The sequence below is a fragment of the Aotus nancymaae genome, unplaced genomic scaffold (genome assembly GCF_030222135.1).
Source record: "Aotus nancymaae isolate 86718 unplaced genomic scaffold, 86718_ANA_hifiasm-v0.15.2.pri h1tg000064l_0, whole genome shotgun sequence".
Classification (NCBI taxonomy): Eukaryota; Metazoa; Chordata; class Mammalia; order Primates; family Aotidae; genus Aotus; species Aotus nancymaae.
This window is the reverse complement of record NW_026988478.1, coordinates 1,396,429-1,415,852: the sequence shown is the minus strand read 5'-3', so window position 1 is coordinate 1,415,852 and position 19,424 is coordinate 1,396,429. Positions and strand designations below refer to the sequence as shown.

Here is a 19,424-nt window from a genome sequence, read left to right as displayed (position 1 = left end):
ATGTAAACAACGGCCAACAGCTGGGAATTTTCCAAAGTTTCCCTCAAAAGCTGCCTCCCCAGCCCATCTAGGGATGGAATAGGGAATGTCAAAGCAGACAGAAAGCTCAGGGCTCCCCATGCTCTGGCCCAGTGGAGAAAAGGAGGCCAGAGAGAGAGAAGGGGGGACCGAGGGGCTAGCTCAAAGTCACCTCCAGAACTCTGTCCAGTGTGCCCTTTCCAAGCTCTCTCCTGAAGTAGCCTCTGAGATCTTTTCTGAGTCTTCAGGTCTCATTTCCCTGGTATGTGAGGCTCTCAGGCTGGGGTTAGGTTAGGTACTGGCCATACAGGGCAGGATCCTAAAGTTGGGCTTTCATGGGGAGACCCTCTCCTAGGAGCCAGCACCCAGCACCCAGCATGCCGAGGCAGGGGCCCATCCATCCTCAGGAGGCAGCTGTGCCAGGCACCCCATCTGAGCATCCATGCCCCAACTCGGGCCAACCACCCGTAACACACAATCCAGGAAAAGAAAGTCCCTGCCCTCATGATTATGCAATCTGGTGGGTAGAAACAGACCACGAATGATTCTACAAGTAACTACGCCACATGGCAGGGGAGGGCAGAGGCTGTAAATGCTGTAAACAGGTGAAGCAAGGGCAGTGAGACAGAATGAAAGGGAGACAGTTATTGTTTTGTACAGAAGATCATGGAAGTTACTTGACGGGGAGCCCAGAAAGCAGGAGGAGGGCTGTCCTTGCAGATCTCTGGAGAAAGAATGGTGTGAACAGAAGCAGCAGTACATGTGAAGCCAGCATCTGAATGAAGCCGGGGTGCCAGGAGAATCACTCACTGGCTGTCCTGGCTGAAGAAACATCAACCAGGGAGCCAGAGGAGGTCAGTGAAGAATGGGGTGATCTTTTCGGGGTTTTAAGTCATATTGAAAGACCTTTGATTTCAACCTGAAAGGGAAAATTGTTGTTTGTTTGTTTGTCTTCTGTGCAAGGCAGTGGTATTTTCTGACTTAAAGGGTGACTCTGGCTGCTGTTTGGAAGAACGGTGGCATTCCGAATGTATTTTATAGATAGAGCCAATCTAATTAACTAGTAATCCTAAGTGGCAGGAAGAGAAAGAGCATCAAAATGTAGATTCGAGGCAGGAATTTGCTGCCTGAACCTCCTGACACGTGGCAAAACCGGTCTCTCTGGATGTACTCCCCCGGTGGGACCCAAGAGAGAACCCCAGTTGGCCAGAACCATGAGCCCGCCAGTCACAGGCAACAAGCCCCCTTTCTCCAGGGCAGTCAGGAGCCCCGGCCTGGAAGAAATCTCAGGGACCTGCTGGTACAACATTCCCCACCCAGTACCAGAGCTGAAGTCCCTCAGCAGCCCTCCAGAGAGTGGCCATTCCCAAGGCTGTGCTGGGGAATGTTTAACAGCTGGTTTGGGGTAGGGGTGGGGGATGCTGACCTGTAGCACTTACCAACTTCTGTGGTGTAAATACTCCCACTATGGCTGATTTCAAGCTACCAATGGCTTAAAAACCACCCAGGGAAATTCCTGATAACGACTGCATTCTACAAGCCGGTACCAGCTGACCATAGGGCAGCAGTGCCCTCCATCCTCTTGCTATGTATCTCTTCATACAGAAAACCAACTGCAGTCAGTCATCATCCATCCCAGCCTGGGTTACAGCCAAGGGCTTTTGGGAAACTTTTTTTTAACGACTGGCTTCTTGTGAATTTCATCATTGAAATAAAGAAATCCCTGGGTTTTTGGCAGGTATTAGGCATGAAGAAGTTAGAAGGACATGCCTACTTTGTGACATGGTGGTCACAGAGGCAAGTTGTCTGCTGCGTGCAAGGTGCTGATACCGGCCAGGTGCAGTGGCTCACACCTGTAATCCCAGCACTTTGGGAGGCCAAGGCAGGTGGATCACAGTGTCTGGAGTTCAAGACCAGCCTGGCCAACATGATGAAACCCTGTTTCTACTAAAAATACAAAAATTAGCCAAGCGTGGTGGCACGTGCCTGTAGTCCCAGCTCCTCAGGAGGCTGAAGCAAAAGAATCGCGTGAACCGGGGAGGCAGAAGTTGCAGTTAGCCGGGGTCAGGCTTTTGCACTCCAGCCTGGGTGACAGAGTAGGACTCCGTCTCAAAAAAGGAAGGTGCTGATACCTATGAATGTATCAGGGTAGCACAGATACAGACTCTGGGCTTTTGATGGTATCCCTGGGTACAAGTTCATGACAGAGGCGACACCTCTATGCAGGGCGAGGCAAGTAGATTGGTCTGAAAGGTACAGTTGGTGCCATTCTAGGGCTTTTTGTCATTACCACAAAGAAGGTGGGCTTCCACATAAGCTGGCTCGGGGGCTCAAATACCCACAGAAACCAGGTGCAAGAGAGTGAGACTTAACTAATGTTGTTAAAGGTGACTTGTGTTTTGAACGTTGGGAGTGAAAGAGGAAGTGCCATAGTTAGTAACTCAGACATAAATTGGAGGGATTACATTGATTAACTCCCATGGACACTAAATAGGAACAGACAGGAAACTTTATCTCTTTTTAAAGGTTAATAATAAGGGCTGAGCTCACCCATGACACTATTCTAGATGGCTTACCCTCAAAGTTGCATTTGATCTCTACAACAATCCTGCAAACATTGCTATCCCTGTTTCGTGGCTGAGAAGGCATTAAATATGGGTTGAGCATCCCAGTCTAAAAATCTGAAATCTGGCCAGGCACAGTAGCTCATGCCTGTAATCCCAGCACTTTGGGAGGCTGAGGCAGGTGGACCACTTGAGATCAGGAGTTTGAGACCAGCCTAGCCAACATGGCAAAACCCTGTCTCTACAAAAATACAAATATTAGCCGGGTGTAGTGGCACATGCCTGTAGTTCCAGCTACCTGGGAGGCTGAGGCAGAAGAATCTCTTAAACCCAGGAGGCTGAGGTTGCCATGAGGGGAGATCTCACCATTGCACTCCAGCCTGGGTGACAGAGCGAGACTCTGTCCCAAAATAAACAAAACAAAACAATAAACATCTGAAATCCAAAATGATCCAAAATCTGAAACGTTTTGAGCATCAAAATTCCACACTTGATCTCATGTGATGGGCCTCAGTCAAAACACAGTTGAATCTTTGTTTAATCCAAAAAATTGTTTTAAGATTTATATAACATTACCTTCAGCCTTTGTATATAAGGTGCATATGAAATGTAAATGAATTTCATGTTTACACTTGAGTCATGTCTCCAAGTTATCTTATTATGTATATGCAAATATTCCAAAATGCGAAAACATCTGAAATCCAAAACACTTCTGGTCTCAAGCATTTTGGATGAGGGGCACTCAGTCTGTACCACGACTTGGCTGTGATTATACACGTAGTGAGTTGCAGAGCCAGAACTCGAACCCAGGGCTGTCTGACTCCAAGTCCAGCTTTCTTTCCAGGGTATCCCAACTGACCCCAGGAACTGTTTAGCCTCCTTGCAGTTTCACAGAGTCCTAACTGAATGATCACTCTGGTCAACATTGATGCCATTGTCTCCCCAGTGTTCCTACCCCCTTTTTCTGCACAGAGCCATATCAGAACACGGCATCCCTGTCTATTCCATCCAGTGGTGGTGGTCAATGTCATATTCTGTTAGGATCCCGTCCCCTTGACCAGCTTACTGGTGTGTGAGGCTATATTGCTGGCTGTATGGTCACTCTGGCAGAGCTGTAGACTGGCCCACTGGTATTAGACTTGGCCACATGACTTACTCTGGCAGCAGCTTTAAGAGCTAGCTCACGGTTTCCTGTGTCTGCTCTTTTCCTCTGCCACGAGACCAAAATGCTCCAATTGTAAATTACTTCTTCCCAGGTAAATTTCCTAACATGGAGACAAGCCACTGCCAGCCCACAATGGACATAAAGCACGTGCAGGAGGTAAACTCAGTTGTTGTAAGGTGCTGAGATTTAGGAGCTGTTTGTTACTACAGCGTAACCCAGCCTGTTCTGACTGATGCCCCAGTGAATAGGTACTCCCCCACTAAGCTGGGTTAATGAAGCCCTCATCTGAAAATTTTAAACCTAGGACCAGGAAAATCAATTTCTTTGGGTGACTGAAGATGTTAAATAAAACTCAGGGGACTGCCATATTTTCAAGGATTGAGAAGGAGAAAAAAACAGTGTAGAATTAAACAGATGAAACTGATGCCAGACAGAAGCAGAAACAGGGAGTGGAGGGAGAAGCATTAGAGGCGATGATGATGGCAGTTCTTTAGAGGAAATTGCATCTTGGTTCTGACTGTACTTTGGTTGTCTTACTCTCTCTACATTCTTTAAACCTTCCAGAGAACATGCCTTATTTGTTAAACCAGTAGAAGTTGTATTAAATAATGTTTGTATTTTGCAATTAGATCCCTAACTTACACATCTAACTTTACAGATAAGACACTAGTCACAGAGAACGGGTGGGACCTGCCTATGTTCTCAGCACCCCTGTTGAGAACAGCAAGATTCACTTACATAGTCCAGTGCACGATCTTCCTCATTCAGCCAAAGGCAGCAGGAGGCACATGGGGATGCTTGGGATTTACCTGCTGCTAAGATCCCCCATGATCCTCCAGGCTGAGTCCTAACTAGGTATTTATCTCAGCTGTCAGAATTTGAAGGGAGAGGTAACAAGCTTGCAGAAAGCCTAGAATATAAAGCCGCTAGAGCATGGAATCCTAAAATAGGAATCCCCCCCCAACCAGGGTTTTGTTTTCCTCTTTTCCTAAATATTTAAAAATGTATATTCATAATATCAAAACCTAAGTCATTTAGAAAATTACAATGAAGAAAACAAAAACTCACCTGAAATCCCATCACTCAGAAAGAAAGGCTGTTTAATATGCCAGTGATTATTCATCCAGGCATTTCCGTCTACACACACACATAACCACATATAAATAGATTCAACATTATGGAAATGGAATCATACATGTATGTGGTTTTGACATTTTCTTTTTTTACTTAACAGTATGTCATACATATCTTCTGTGTCAGAAAGCACAGGGTCACATTGTCACTTTTAACACCTATGTGGTCTTCCACCCTATGGATGCATTTATTCTGACATGCTATCATGGGATTCCATTCAGTACACGACATTGCACGACAGCTGAGCGTGTGGCCTCTGGAACAACACCCCCTTGATTTAAATCCTAGTCCTCAACATTCCAGCTATAAGGCCTTGAGAAAGTTGCTTAGTTCTCTGTGTGTTTTGTCTTCTGTGAAATGGTGATGCTAATAGTACCTTCTTACAATGTTTCTGTTTTATTCAGTTTAGTTTTGTTTTTCTCTGATGTTTAAACAAGTTAATACGCAGGAAGTACTTATAATAATTCCTGCATCAGCCCAGCTCTGTGGCTCATGCCAGTAATCCCAGCATTTTGGGAAGCTGAGGCGGGAGGATCACTTGAGCTCAAGAGTTTGAGACCAGCCCGGGCAACATGGCAAAACCTTGTCTCTACCAAAAACAAGCAAACAAAACAAAACAAAGCAAAAATTAGCCAGACGTGGTGGTGTGCACCTGTAGTCCCAGCTACTTGGAAAGCCAAGGTGGAAGGATCATTTAAGTCCAAGAAATGCAGGCTGCAGTGAGCTGAGATCACACCATTGCACTCCAGCCTGGGTGGCAGAGGGAGACCCTGTCTCAAAAACGAAGAAAAAAAGAATAATGCCTGCACATCACAGTAAGTCTCATTGCATAGTATTATGATTTAATTATATTTCAATAACTAATCCCCTATTGACAGATATTTGGGTTGTTTCCAATTTTTTACTATTATAAATTATTTCTGCAAAGCAACAAACACCTGCTATATATATTTTATCCACTTGTCAGCTGATGTCTTTAGCTAATGGATTGAAAATGGATTTGCTTGTACATAAAGTATTAGATTTGATATTTGTCCTCAAACTGCTTTCTAGAAATATTGTACTAAGTCGCATTCTCATAAGCAATGAGAGAGAATGTCCACTTGTCCAAACCCTTCAGCAGCACCGAATTGGTACAATATTTTTAAATGTGCCAGCTGGTAGGTAAAAAGTACAATTTTCTGAATTTTTTTATTTGCATTTATTTCAGTGCTAGAGAGGATGGTTGTTTTCTCTTATTTGGGACATTTATATATATATTTTTTCTGTGTGAACTGCCTGCTCATCTCCCTTATTCTTTGTTCTATTGAGGTGATCACCTTTTAAAAAATGATCATGAGCATTCATTGTAAGATATCTATGTTAACATGTTGCTGCTATATTAGGCCTGCCAGCTTAAATGCAGGACATCAAGTTAAATTTGACTTTCAGACGAACGATGAATGGGACATAATCATACTAAGCAATTATTCATAGTCTGTCTGAATTCAAATTCAACTGAGTTTATATTTCTATTTGTTAAACTTAGCAACCCCATCTCATATGTATAGCAAATATTTTTCCAGTTGGTTGTTTATTTTTGAATTCTGTTTGTGGTATCTTTTTCCATAAAGACGTTTATTTGGATCTTTGTAATCATATATATCAGTCTTTTCCTTTATGGTTTTATGATATATTTTAAGAGACTTTTGGAATTCCAAGTTTATGACTTTTTACATATATTCATCTAATTATTTTTTGGCTTCATTTTTTTTTTTTTGAGACGGAGTTTCACTCTTGTTACCCAGGCTGGAGTGCAATGGCGCGATCTCGGCTCACCGCAACCTCCTCCTCCTGGGTTCAGGCAATTCTCCTGCCTCAGTCTCCCGAGTAGCTGGGATTACAGGCGCACGCCACCATGCCCAGCTATTTTTTTGTATTTTTAGTAGAGACGGAGTTTCACCATGTTGACCAGGACGGTCTCGATCTCTTGACCTCGTGATCCACCCGCCTCGGCCTCCCAAAGTGCTAGGATTACAGGCGTGAGCCACTGCGCCCAGCGGCTTCAGTTTTTTTATATTCAATTTATGATGGATCTGGAATTTGTTTTGATCTGGGGAACTAAGTAGAAAATGAGCTGCCCACACTCTCACTAATGACTATCTAGTTATTCCAATATCATTTATTTAAAAATCTATCTATCTAGGCCAGGCGTGGTGACTCATGCCTGTAATCCCAGCACTCTGGAAGACTGACGTGGGTGGATCACCTGAGGTCAGGAGTTTGAGACCAGCCTGGCCAACATGGTGAAACCCCGTCTCTACTAAAAATACAAACATTAGCCAGGTATGGTGGCGCATGCCTGTAGTCCCAGCTACTCAGGAGGCTGAGGCAGGAGAATCACTTGAACCTGGGAGGCAGAGGTTGCAGTGAGCGGAGATCACACCATTGCACTCCAGCCTGGGCAACAAGAGTGAAGCTCTGTCTCGAAAAAAAAAACAAAAACCCATTTATCTGATTAACATGAAGTGTCCCTTAAACACCACAGTTTCTCATGTAATTCTAATTCTGGGCTCTTCGTCGCATTCCATTGAACAGTCATGTCCGGACCAGTAATGTGCTGATTTTTGCTTTGTGACACAAGGTGTCGTGTGATGGAGTTTAAGCGCACAGATGCATAGTTTCTGCAGGCAGGAGGCCTGCATCAAGCCCCTGATCCCCCACACCTACCGCTGTGACCTTGGGCGTGATACTTGGCGCTATTGGGCTTCCATTTGCTATCTGAAAATGGCAGTACATCAGTACCTGCATCACAGGGTCGTTGTGATGAAGAAAGTGCATTAATCCACGTAGAGCACACCCTTAAATGGTAAGCACTCAATGCATTTTATTTATGTATGTATTCATTTATGCGCGCACGCGTTTCTTCTTTTTACTATCCAGCAGGGTTAGCTTCCCTTACGCCCTTCCTTGTCAATATTTTGTTGCCTGTACTCTTTATTCTTCCACACGATGCCAAGACTCACGTCACGCTAAAAAGAAAATTCTACTTGGAATTTGATAGAGATGACACTGAATTGACAGATAAAGACGACATGATAGGATTACAATATTTGCTTCTTCTTGTCCAAGAATAAGGCGTGTGTCATAATAGATTCAAGTGTTCTCCAGTCCCCCAGAAGAGAAGGTTTTTTTTTTTTTTTTCCACATTTCATGATAAGTTTATTTTCCTAGCTACTGTGCTTTGGCTATTAGTGAGAATGGGATTTTTATTTGCCTTTCAAACTGGTTAGTAAGTGCACAAGAACACTGTAAATTTGGTATGTTTATTTTGTAGCCTGCCAATTATTTGGAAAGGCTATTATTTCACCCAGTCTTCAGTTAGCACTTTCCAACTGCACAGTCACATCCGCTGCAAATACTAATCATTTTTCTCCCGCTTCACATATATATTACATACACACACACACACACACGTGTAATATATTTATTTTTAACAAAGGCACAACTTCAGTATTTGCGCACCTTATTTCCTTCTCGTCTAATTGCATTGACCAGACTTCCCAAACCCGCCCTGCCCTTGCCCTAACTTTAACGGAAACGCTTGGCTTGCTGTAAGCTTACTGCAGAAGGAGGCTTTGAGACGGTTTGGTTGTCGTTGTTGTTTAGGGGATTTTTTTTTTTTTTTTTAACTGTAAAGGGAATCTCTGAAAAAAATGCATTTGAAGAGCGTATTAGAAGAGCCCAGATTGGTCTGCGCGCCTGCAAGGAGCTCCTGGGCCCCCTCCCCGCGCTGCCAACGCTCTGCCCCGGGGGCTGAAGTTTCTCTCTGCGTTTCCGCTTGAACAGCGTCCAGCTGCCTCGCCTTTAAAATGCCAGGGCGGCCGCGGCTCCGCTCAGAGCCCCCCTCGGCTGCTGGTCCGGGCTCGCCCGCGCCTCCGGGGCGCTGACTCAGCCGCAGCCCGGCCGCTCCCGCGGAGTGGGGCCTCGGCAGCGTCCCTCGCGCACCGCGCGCCCGCGCCCCGGGGACGGGAAACGCCGCAGCCGGAGATCCGCGGTCGCCCTGGGCTCGGCGCCGGTCCAGCAAGGACCCCGGGAGCGCCCCCGACGGGCCTCGCCAGGTAAGGACCGCGGGAGCTTCCCGGGACCCGCCGCCGGGGCGTCGCGCGGGTCACCGGCCGCGGGCGGAGGATCTGCTCGCTGAAGTCGGGCCGAGCCCTGCCGGGGCCGCGAGGGGACCCGCGTGGACACCCGGCCGGTGCCCTCCTCGGCGGCGCTGCGCCCGGGGCGCGCCTGGGTCGGCGGGGAGGGCCGGACCGCGCGGCAGGTGACGGCAGCCTCGGTGCGCGCCGCACGGAAGTCCACTGCGGGGCTCGGGGCTCAGACACCCGGAGAGTGTGCGCTGCGCTCGGGCGCCCGCGCTGCCCTGAGCCTCACCTCCCCATGGGGGGCCCGGCCTCTCTGCCGCGGAGGGGCAGGGGGAGTGTGAGTTGAAACTGAATCACAGTTAGGAAGTCCTTCTCGTCAACTTCAGCGCCTAAAATTCCGTCTCCTGTGGCCGCCGGTCACAGAGAACAGGTTTTTTCTCCATGTAACTGGTGAAGGTCAGCACTGATGTAACTTCTGGGAAAAGTTCAGTCGGTGGCAGCCTTTCTAAAGAAACGTCAAGTCTCCGCTGGATTTCGTTCTCAACTGTGGCAAAGGCTCTAATCCACGCTTTCGTGTATTTTTCCGTATCAGTGGAGGCGTGGAGAATGATCCTGGGTTCTAATTTTGGGGCGAGTATTATGGAGCCGAATTTGGTAAGAGTCTCATGCCACAGGGAAAGTTCTGGAAAGGAAACTGTTAGAAAGTCCAGGCTGATGCACCTCCTCGCCAGTGTGCAATAGGGCCGCAGTGGCCTGTCAGATGCGGTTCGGGAGCCGGGAAAAATACCCCATCGAAGCCCGTGCTGCCTTCGTGGGGAGAAGTTCCATTCTAACCCACTCGTGCGTGGCCAGCAGGTTCTTCTCAGTCCTACTCTGATTCTGATCAGAGGATTTGAGTTTCTGGCTTGACACTGTGATACAATCTTACCCTTTTCCATAAAATACATATCCTATGAACTAGGGGGTGTAGTCCCCGGCTCTGGAGTTGGGGTGTTCTGGACTTCCCTCTCCCTCATTAAGCCACCTCTCCAGAGGAACTGTACTAATCTGATTTATGGTCTTTGTGAACCTGCAAAGTGTATTTAAGACCTCATAAAGCCAAATATCCAAGGCTTTAAAGGTGATTTATAGATCGGGTTTTGATTAAAGCTACCTTTTCAGGGATGGCTCAGCATAAGATATGTACCAGCTTTGAGGAAGCGTTAGGGAGAAAGAGCAAAATCCCGTTACCTCCTTGGGAAAACTGTTCTGAAACTAATGACTTTATATTTATCCAGAAGAGAAATTGTGGGTAAGCTGTTTATTTCTTCTGTGTAATCATTGCATTCATATATTCTTGTTCCAAAGGATTCATTTCCCAATGAGTTTTCCCAGTAATACTATTTATGATTTTTTAACAGCACACAAGTCATGAATGCATAGAGTATAATGTTTCTCTAACCCAAATAAATGTGGAAACTTAGAGCAAATTTCTGGCCCTTACATGTTTAAGATGCAGATTTAAAATAAAGTTATGGCAGAAAGGAGTTATTTAAAAAATAATATAAACGTTAATACACCTAAAGAAAAGAAACTAGCTCAACTAGACGTTTGATTGCCGCCACGTGCTTATAAACTGTGATTTACAGAATTGCGAATCTTTCCGGTTTCTTTCCTTACAGGGTTAATGAAAGAGGCAGCCATTCTGAATATACTGCCTTGCTAGTTAATCTTTCTCCAACAAATATTTACACTACCAGGGCACACTATTATAGCACAGACTAAAAATATACAACCCTAAGGTAGTTTGTGTGTAATATTACACAAATTCAATACTATTTTCGTGACTTAAATAGAAAATGAAATGATATCAAGGAAAATGTCCTTAAACTATCCCATCTTTCCACAGTAGAAAGAGCAATGTTTATAAAACTGACACGGTTCCAAGACTGAGATTAATGTTGCTGATAAGTTCTGATGCAGAAGAAGATCATAGTGACTCTGAATTTGGGCACTGAAGGCTCTGGAACTGGTCCATGTCAGTGCATTTTTTAGATAACTTACATTTGCTATTAAAGGTGACAACATTTAGAACTGTTTCGGATGGAAATATTTCTTTTTTTTCTTTTTTTTATTGCATTTTAGGTTTTGGGGTACATGTGAAGAACATGCAAGATTGTTGCATAGGTGCACACGTGGCAGTGTGATTTACTGCCTTCCTCCCCTTCACCTATATCTGGCATTTCTCCCCATGCTATCTCTCCCCATCTCCCCACCCCCTACTGTCCCTCCCCTATTTCCCCCCAACAGACCCCAGTGTGTAGTGCTCCCCTCCCTGTGTCCATGTGTTCTCATTGTTCAACACCCGCCTATGAGTGATTGATTTTGTGTTTTTGTGTCAGTTTGCTGAGAATGATGGTTTCCAGGTTCATTGGATGGAAATATTTCTAAAGCACATTACATGCTTCCTACAATCAGAGAGTCAGCGAATGGGAATTTGTGTGTTTCTTGACAACTCAGGATCAGAACTGTGCATATCAGTTGCCTTGTGGACATCAGAGGAGAAAGAACGCTGGCATTTGTGGGGGACAGATCAGCATTTAGTCTTGGCTCTGCCACTAGTCAGATGACCTTAAGCAAGCCACCTTTTTGATCTTCAGTTCTCTTATTTGTAAAAACCCCGGAACCATCAATACCTAAAAATCAGTTCCATGTATTAGGCACTTAGTCTATACTAAGCATTTAACACATTCCATCATTTAATTCTCAGGATTATTATCCCCATGAGGAAATTAATGATCAGAGAAGCAACTTGAATGACCCAAGGTTAACTGAGATAGGAAAATCAGGCTTCTGAGCGGGGGCCGCCTGGTTTTGAAGCCTGTGTTCTTCTCAACTATGTTGTCTCTATCGTATGGGGTTGCTCAGGGAAATACATCTTTGATATAAAGTCCTTTTCAGGGATGGCTCAGCATAAGATATGTACCAGCTTTGAGGAAGCATTAGGGAGAAAAAGCAAAATCTTACCTCCTTGGGGAAACTGTTCTGAAACTAATGACTTTACATTTATCCAAAAGAGAAATTGTGGGTAAGCTGTTTGTTTATTCTGTGTAATCATTGCATTCATATATTCTTGTTCCAAAGGATTTTTTCCCGGTCAGTTTTCCCAGTAATACTATTTATGATTTTTGAACAGCACACAAGTAATGAATGCATAGAGCATGGTATGTCTCTAACCCAAATAAATGTGGAAAATTATAGCAAATTTCTGGCCCTTATATGTGGCCAGAAAAAAAAAATGTAGCTACAATTAATTTGTAATGAGCAGTTCCACGGAGTGAGGATGAAGTGAGATGATCCATATATTGGCCCCTCTGTAAGCTGTCACGGCTGGGTCAGTTACCTGCTGGACGCTCCTCAGTGCCTCTGAGAGTCAGCTTCCCCATTTATCACTTAGGGCAGCATCACCTTCCTTGCTGGGTTGCTGTGGGACTCACAGCTGATGTGTGTGAGAGCCTGGCACCTAATAGGTGTTTTACAAACCGTCCTTGTAAACCATTCCCTTCCAGAGTCTGTTCCTTTCGCTTCATCATGGGCCTCAGTGCTCTGTAGATTTCCTCTGTGTGTCCTCCAACACGTGTCTCTAGGGCTGGGCATTCCAAGAAGGGTCCCTGCTGTGTCCCAGTGACTGTGATGCTTCAGGTCCCCCCAGGTGGAAGCCCCTGGAAAAACACATTCAGAGGGAAACAGGAAAACAGTATCATGGATGGGAAGGATTAGGTTGGGTTACCTAACCCAAGAATCCCCAGCCCATCACTCACCCCTAGAGCTGCAGGCTTCTAAGACGCCCCTGCAGCACAGAAGCTTCCACACCCATGAGCATCCTCTGGTGTTTCTGTGGCTGTGGCTTCAGGCCCCTTTGCTGGTGCCCTGCCCGCTTGGCGGCCCAGTTCTGCTTCTAGCCTCACTCAAGGTCTAGTCTGAAAGCAGAACAGCTGCCTCCCTGGCCCTCTCCTCATGGCCACATCATCACCCTGGCCCTCAGGCCCAGACTGGGGAATAAAAAGAAAGGAACCTTTCTCATTTAAACTCGAGCTCTCAGCTTTCCCACTGACTGACAGAAGGTGTGACCCTGGGGTCTCAGTAAGCGGCCTCAAGGCATAGATTTCATATTCACTACAGAGTTTATGCTCTGTCTTTATGGGAATTTTGTATCCTTTCTCTAAAAGATCCGACTCCTAGTGACCTTGTCCCATTAGAATCCCACAGACCCCAAAATGGCATTCCACCCCTGTCCTTAGGTTGGCATGATGAAAAAGAGCCTAGTTCTCCTGAGATTGGAGCAGGGTCAGAAAGACAAGGTGTCAAGGCTGGGCACAGTGGCTCAGCCCTTTGGGAGGCCAAGGCGGGAGAATTGCTCGAAGCCAGGAGTTTGAGACCAGACTGGGCAACACAGTGAGACCTTATCTCCACCAAAAAAAATATTTAAAAAATTAGCCAGGCATGGTGGTGCACGCCTGTAGTCTCAGCTACTTGGGAAGCTGAGACAGGAGGATCACTTGAGCCCAGGAGTTCAAGGCTGCAGTGAACCGTGATTGTGCCACTGCACTCCAGCCTGGGCAACACAGTAAGACCCTGTCTCTACCAAAAAAAAAAAAAAAAAAAAATTCAAAAAAAGAAAGACAGACAGGGAATTGTGCTGCCACTCCTGTAACCCGGGCTGGCAGCAGATATGGGTGACTGAAATACAATGTCCTTTCCATAGACACGAATCTCCATGCCCAGGTGGCTACCACGAGTTGACCAGAGGTGGCAGGTATACTGACACCTGTTTGTTATTCAGAGGCTGATATTAATAGCTGACAAGTGGCCTTTGTCCTCATATCCAGCTCCCTCCAGCTACCCTGACTTCTTGGCTCAGACGGAGCTCCCTGTGTTCTAGAAAACTGCAAATAAATGGCACACATGTGCCCCACCTCCCTCTCTTGCCCAGAGCAGACATTGCTAATCAATCACGATACTCCTTCCCTCCCACGGAGCCAGAACGAGGCTTCAGAATCCTCTTGTACAACTGCCTGGGATTGGCTTAGGAAATGGTCTAGTTAGGTTACTGCAGATGATGGGAAGACATGGAGGAGTTTTAAGCCAGAAGAATAATGTGGTGGCAAAACTCCTGAAAGTGTCTCCCTAATGTGCCTTTCTTTCTCTCCTTACCGTTTCCCCTGCCTCTCCTGTAAGCCATAAGAACATCTATAGAAATGGCCCCTGTTCAGGCAAACATGCCCCAAGATTCTCCACATCAGATGCAGGCTGCCTTGATGCATCGCTACGGGGCCTGAGAGAGCATGGCTGTGCCCACGTCGGGCTGCCCGCATCCAATCAGGTATGACTTGTAGGAGCAGGACGCCAGAGGCAATGAGGCTTTAGAGTCTGCTCATTGTATGTGAGAGGGCATAGTCTAGGCTGGCACAGCAGTGAGCTTGAGGACAGCCACAAGCCTCAGGTCCCTGGAGGGCATGGGAGGGCATCCTCTCCATTGAGATTAGGCTATTTAGCTCCCAAGATGACCCTCCTCCGGGAAGACGAGTCTGGTACCCTCTACAATAGCTGATGTTTTGGAGGCGTGCACTTTTTCACTAGATCAATTGACTTGACCAATTGTCATTCTGGATTCAGCTCCTAAGAAGTGACCTGCGTTCCATCAGCGTCAACAACACAGCAGAATTGTTAGGTGATAGTCAAAGCATGTTCCCTTTCCCTGGGCCCCAGTTAAAATGTTAATATATTCGTTCTCAGTGTCTGCGGAAGAATAGAGGGAAGTTGCTACCTTTAAGAAATTGAACTGCAAAAATCCTGCCTCTCCCTAATTTCCATGTGAACAAAGAAATTATTGCTAATCAATATGCATGCCCAGTGAAATCTAACTCTCCTAAAATTTGTCTTCTTGTTCAGCAGTGTCTCTGGTTTCTGATGATACTCCTCGGAAAGATAATGGGTTTCTGTGATAGTGCAGGGAGGGTGCTTTGAGTGTTCTGAGGGTCAGATCTCAACCTACAACTGAATTCCTCCATTACCACTCCCACTCCCCACCCTCCCCAGGACCACCCAACCCCTGCAATTCAGAAGAGCTATTCTTCACCTCTGATTCCAAGGAGGAGACGTCTGCCTCCACTGGAGATCAGCAAAAAACCCTTTTACTTTAACCCTTTGTCTGTTCACACAAGACAAAAGGCTCCCCTCTTAGAGGCCCCTCAGAAGCATAGGTGAGGGGGATGAGGGACAATTTAAGGCACCTCCTAAATGTGGAATGTTGCTAAGACGGTGGAAGGAGGGGGAAGAGAGAGATCTAGCCATCAATACCTTAGCAGCTGGACTCACAAATTGTGGAACTTTGGAGATATTCTCCTAGGGGAGCATGGGAACCTCCAGGTATCAAATTCACCTGACCTGGCTTCAAATCTTAACTCTGCCACTTCCAGCTGCGAGACCACAGACACATCTCCCCACTGCTTTGAGCCCCAGTTTTCTCATGGGTGAAATGGAAAGGGGAAGACTGGCCTCCTAAGTCTTAAGACAGGCTGGCAGAAGAGAACCTATGAAATTAACCCGCACTGTGCCTGTCACACAGCAGGCCTGGGACAATGGATGTGACATCTGAATCTAACTGTGAGGACAAACCTTTCCGTGTAAGTGGGCAGCAGAAAAACGCCAGAAGAATCAACCGTAAGGTCATTGCCAAATGCAGATTCAGGGGCCCAGCCTCAGGTCCCTGAACCAGAATTTCCTGGCACAGAGCTGGTAATGGACCTTTTTAAACAAACTCCGTGAGAGATTATTAGGCGTGATAAACATTAGACTCTAACGTCTGAGAATCACTGACCCGGCTTGGGCAAATTAGCACAGTTTGCATAGTTGCTTGACTCAAACTCTGCATCCCCCAAAGTCCACAGCTCATTCTGCCTGGGCAGAGACATGGATGCACTCTTTCTCCTTCTAAATGTAGAGAGACATACATTAACTCCCACAGTGGGTTTCACACAAGAGCACTCCATAATTTCCTGCTTCCACCGACGTCACGACGCAGTCTGCTGTCAGCACTGCCTTTAGCCAAAGCTTCCCTGTCCAGGCTCATGTGGCTCCGATCTTCATGGTACCAGCCGTGGAAAATCACAAAAGGACAAACAGCTAAGCCCAGATCTGATGCCAGGGTATCTTTTAACTATGATCCTTCCACAACAAAAGTCCATAAAAGTTTCTCTCTGATCCTATCTGATCTCCTAGCATATTCTTTCCACTTTATATGAATTGAACTTTGGAATTTCAGAAAATGTGCTCCTTTGGAGGACAAAGATTTTAATAGTTTAACAGCTGAATCCTTTGAATTCAGAGCAAGAAATGTTTACCATTTTTTTTTTAAGCTTACTTTTTGGGAAAAAAATGGTTTTCTGATTATACAAGTTTTAGATGTGCTATGTGGAAGTTTTTGGAATACTGAAAATTTTAAGAGAAAAGACAACTACCTGTGTGTGATCTCAGACACATAATGGCCATGCTAATATCGCCTCCAGCCTGTCCCCTGGTGCTTTTCTGGTGTTGTCGTTGTTTATTTGATTTCCATGACAAAATTGGAATCTGTGAGAATGACCCCTAATAAATTAGGTTCATGAGGCTTGCAGGGTGGGGGGTTGTCCATCAATAGCTCGGGGAGTGGCCAGGGAAGATCTCGGAGAAAGTGGAGTTTGATGAGGCTTTGAACAATGGACAGATGTGGGCAGCAGAGGTAGGCAGCTGGCATTTCACGGGGAGAGGGTGGTGGCAGAGAGGGGTGGGAAGGGTGAGAGCCTCAGAGTGGTTTTAAAATATGTCCACAAGTTCCTTGACAATCAATCCACCAAGAGGTGGAGTCCATGCCCCCGACCTTGAAACTAGGTGGGCTTCTGCGGCCGCCTCGATGTATAAAAGGAGGTGGAAGTGATGTTGTATGACTTCAGGGCCGGGACAGAAAAGGCCACATGGCTTCTGCCAGGCTCTCCTGGGACACGTGCTCTTGGAGCCTGGGGCTGCCACGTCAGGAGCCAGCTGTCCCAACCGGGATCTGAAAGGAACTGCGCAACAGAGCTCCATGCGAGGACTGCCCGGCTGAACCCAGCCGCCCTCTAGAATCGTAAGCAAAATAAATGACCGTAGTGATTTATGAATAAAGAACCAGAATCGTCTCTTCGGAAACAGTGTTTACATCCTACAAGCTTGCTACTGGCAGTGTGCCCGGTGAGGCTGGTTGGGGCAGAGCCTAGAGGTCTTGATGCCTGCACACCGAGAGGTATCCGCGGCCCCAAACTGTTCAGCTATGAGCTGTTGCTTGAGGAGGGATTGCATGATCGTGGTAGCCGCTGGTGTTACTCTTCCCAACCCTCTGTGTAGGTGCTGTTCTCTGGGCTTTCCGCGAAGTCATGCCTCTGACCCTCACACTGACTCTGTGAGGCTGATACCCTAATCCTCACCCCCATTTTACCCATGAGAAGTCTGAGGCACACAGAGGTGAATAAATTCACCCAAGTCATGTTGCTGATAAACGGGATTTGGGCTGGGATTCAAAACCCAAGGACTAGCTCCAGGCCGGGCTCTCAACCCTTACACTTGGTTCCAGCTCAGTGGAGGCTGTTGGAATGCAGACGAGATGATGAGACTGTGTACCTGAAGGTGCTTTGTACGGTTTAAGGTGACTGATGGTGTTAGGGGGATTAACTTGCCCTTCTCTGCAGGAAAGGTCTAGCCCACAGGGTCACAGACCAGCAGCATCAGCATCCCCAGGAAACTTATTAGAAACACAATTCCGAGTCATTTGTGTCACCTTTGCCCCAACCACAGAAGGCAGTGTCTGGGGCTGATTCACTCCTCCTTGCAGCCGGAACTGTCCAAAGCCACCCAAGTCCCTGCTGACTGGTTCACCCTGCACCACTCTGGTGTGAGGCCTTCTGCACAGACTCAAAGGAGAGTCTGCCTGCTCTTCAGTTAGGGTGCTCCTTTACATTTTCTGAACTAGAGACCTCGTCACATGGTGCACATCCCCCTGGAAGAATGGGGTCCAGCCGGTGACACACCTGAGAGCAGGTGGTTCCCAGCCCAGCCTCCCTTGGCCAACCCTGTGTTGGACTCTGCCTCCTCATGGTTCAACTTTTCAAGAATAATGTAAGGATCATTATAGCTTCAGCTGACTTTGATACATCCTTTGACAGCATATCCGTCACTGTCCTGAACGTGGGCTTTGCACATAAATTTTCAGAGCTCATCTGTTCATTTAAATCTCACTCGCTAGGCTCAGAGGAAAGAAGGCATTAGCAGAGCATGAGTAGGATTACTTATGTTCAGCAGAAAACAAGCAGACACTTTCAAGGACTCTAAGGAGAGAAAGGTCATTAATAACAATGGCTGGATGGATCTTCCCATTTCCCACCTCCTTTGTGAGCAGGATGGGAAAAGTCAATCTTCCCTCCACAGATGCAGAGAGGCAGGAGATGGAGGAGACAAGCAGGGTGGCTGAGCCCTGGGCTCCGCAGTGGACTTCAGCAGAGCCTGACTGCTCGTTGCCTTCCAGATGGCCCAGAGCATCAGACTCCAACACCCACCGCTCTCCCCACAGGAGCTGTTGACACAGCTCTTTCCACTTACGCAAAATGCTCGTCCATGTTGACTATACCATCTAAGCCAGCAGCCCCAAAAGAAGGGGTGTCATTGCTCCATTATCATGAAAAGGGCACAGAGACTCAATGACTGAAGGGACCCGCCTCACTGGTGACGGTGGACTGAGGCCAGTGTGAGACCTCCGCATCTGCACGCTCTGTCTGCCTCATCTCTCTGGCTCTCAGTTGAAAGGCATCATCTACCCTTGGGGTGCGAGGAGAAGGATGCCTTTGTAGCTGAATTTTGCAGGAAGAAAAGAGGGAAGATGATGATGATGGTAGTTAATAGTCTGCATTCTCTTAGTGTATTACCACCTGCCTAGCCCTAGAAAATAACTCTGACCCCTTGTCCAAGTCATCTGCTATAGCACTGGGGCACCACTCTGTGAAGACTGTGCCATTGCAGGGCTCTGCCTGCCCCCACCTCTCACCACTCACCCCATGAGTAGCCATCATGCCTTCCCTTTTAGGGCCCTTAGGGCCTGACTCAGAGAATATGCTAAGGTGGCAATTGGCAAAGGGAGTTCCCTGTGCAGGAAAGTGTCTTAGTACCCATTGGAGTAGCCCCTATCGACTGTACAGCTTACACCATGCCCCAGGCTTGGTAGGTATACCTTGGGAATGTAACTTTGTGTTCACCAGCCTGGGATGGCTTAACACAGCCCTCAACAGCTAGGCCACGTAGGAGACCCTGAGATTCCCAAAGCTGGGCCTGGCTGGCAGCATTGACCGACATCTGTTCTGGGTGGCAGGTCAA

The 19,424-nt window shown here is 46.8% G+C and overlaps 1 protein-coding gene across 4 annotated transcripts in view; it reads left to right on the top strand.

Moving 5' to 3' along the window:
• The first annotated feature begins 615 nt into the window (after positions 1-615).
• Positions 616-19,424, top strand: part of CTXND1 (cortexin domain containing 1) — a 49,637-nt gene continuing 30,828 nt past the window's right edge. Inside the window, exon 1 of one of the 4 annotated variants that reach the window (XM_064366128.1) lies at positions 616-872. The gene's annotated coding sequence lies outside the window, so the exon portion shown is untranslated. Of the gene's footprint in view, positions 873-8,933; positions 8,982-9,600; positions 9,663-10,548; positions 11,026-19,424 lie in introns of those variants that run through there. The other 3 variants (XM_064366129.1, XM_064366131.1, XM_064366130.1) reach the window with 3 other exon arrangements.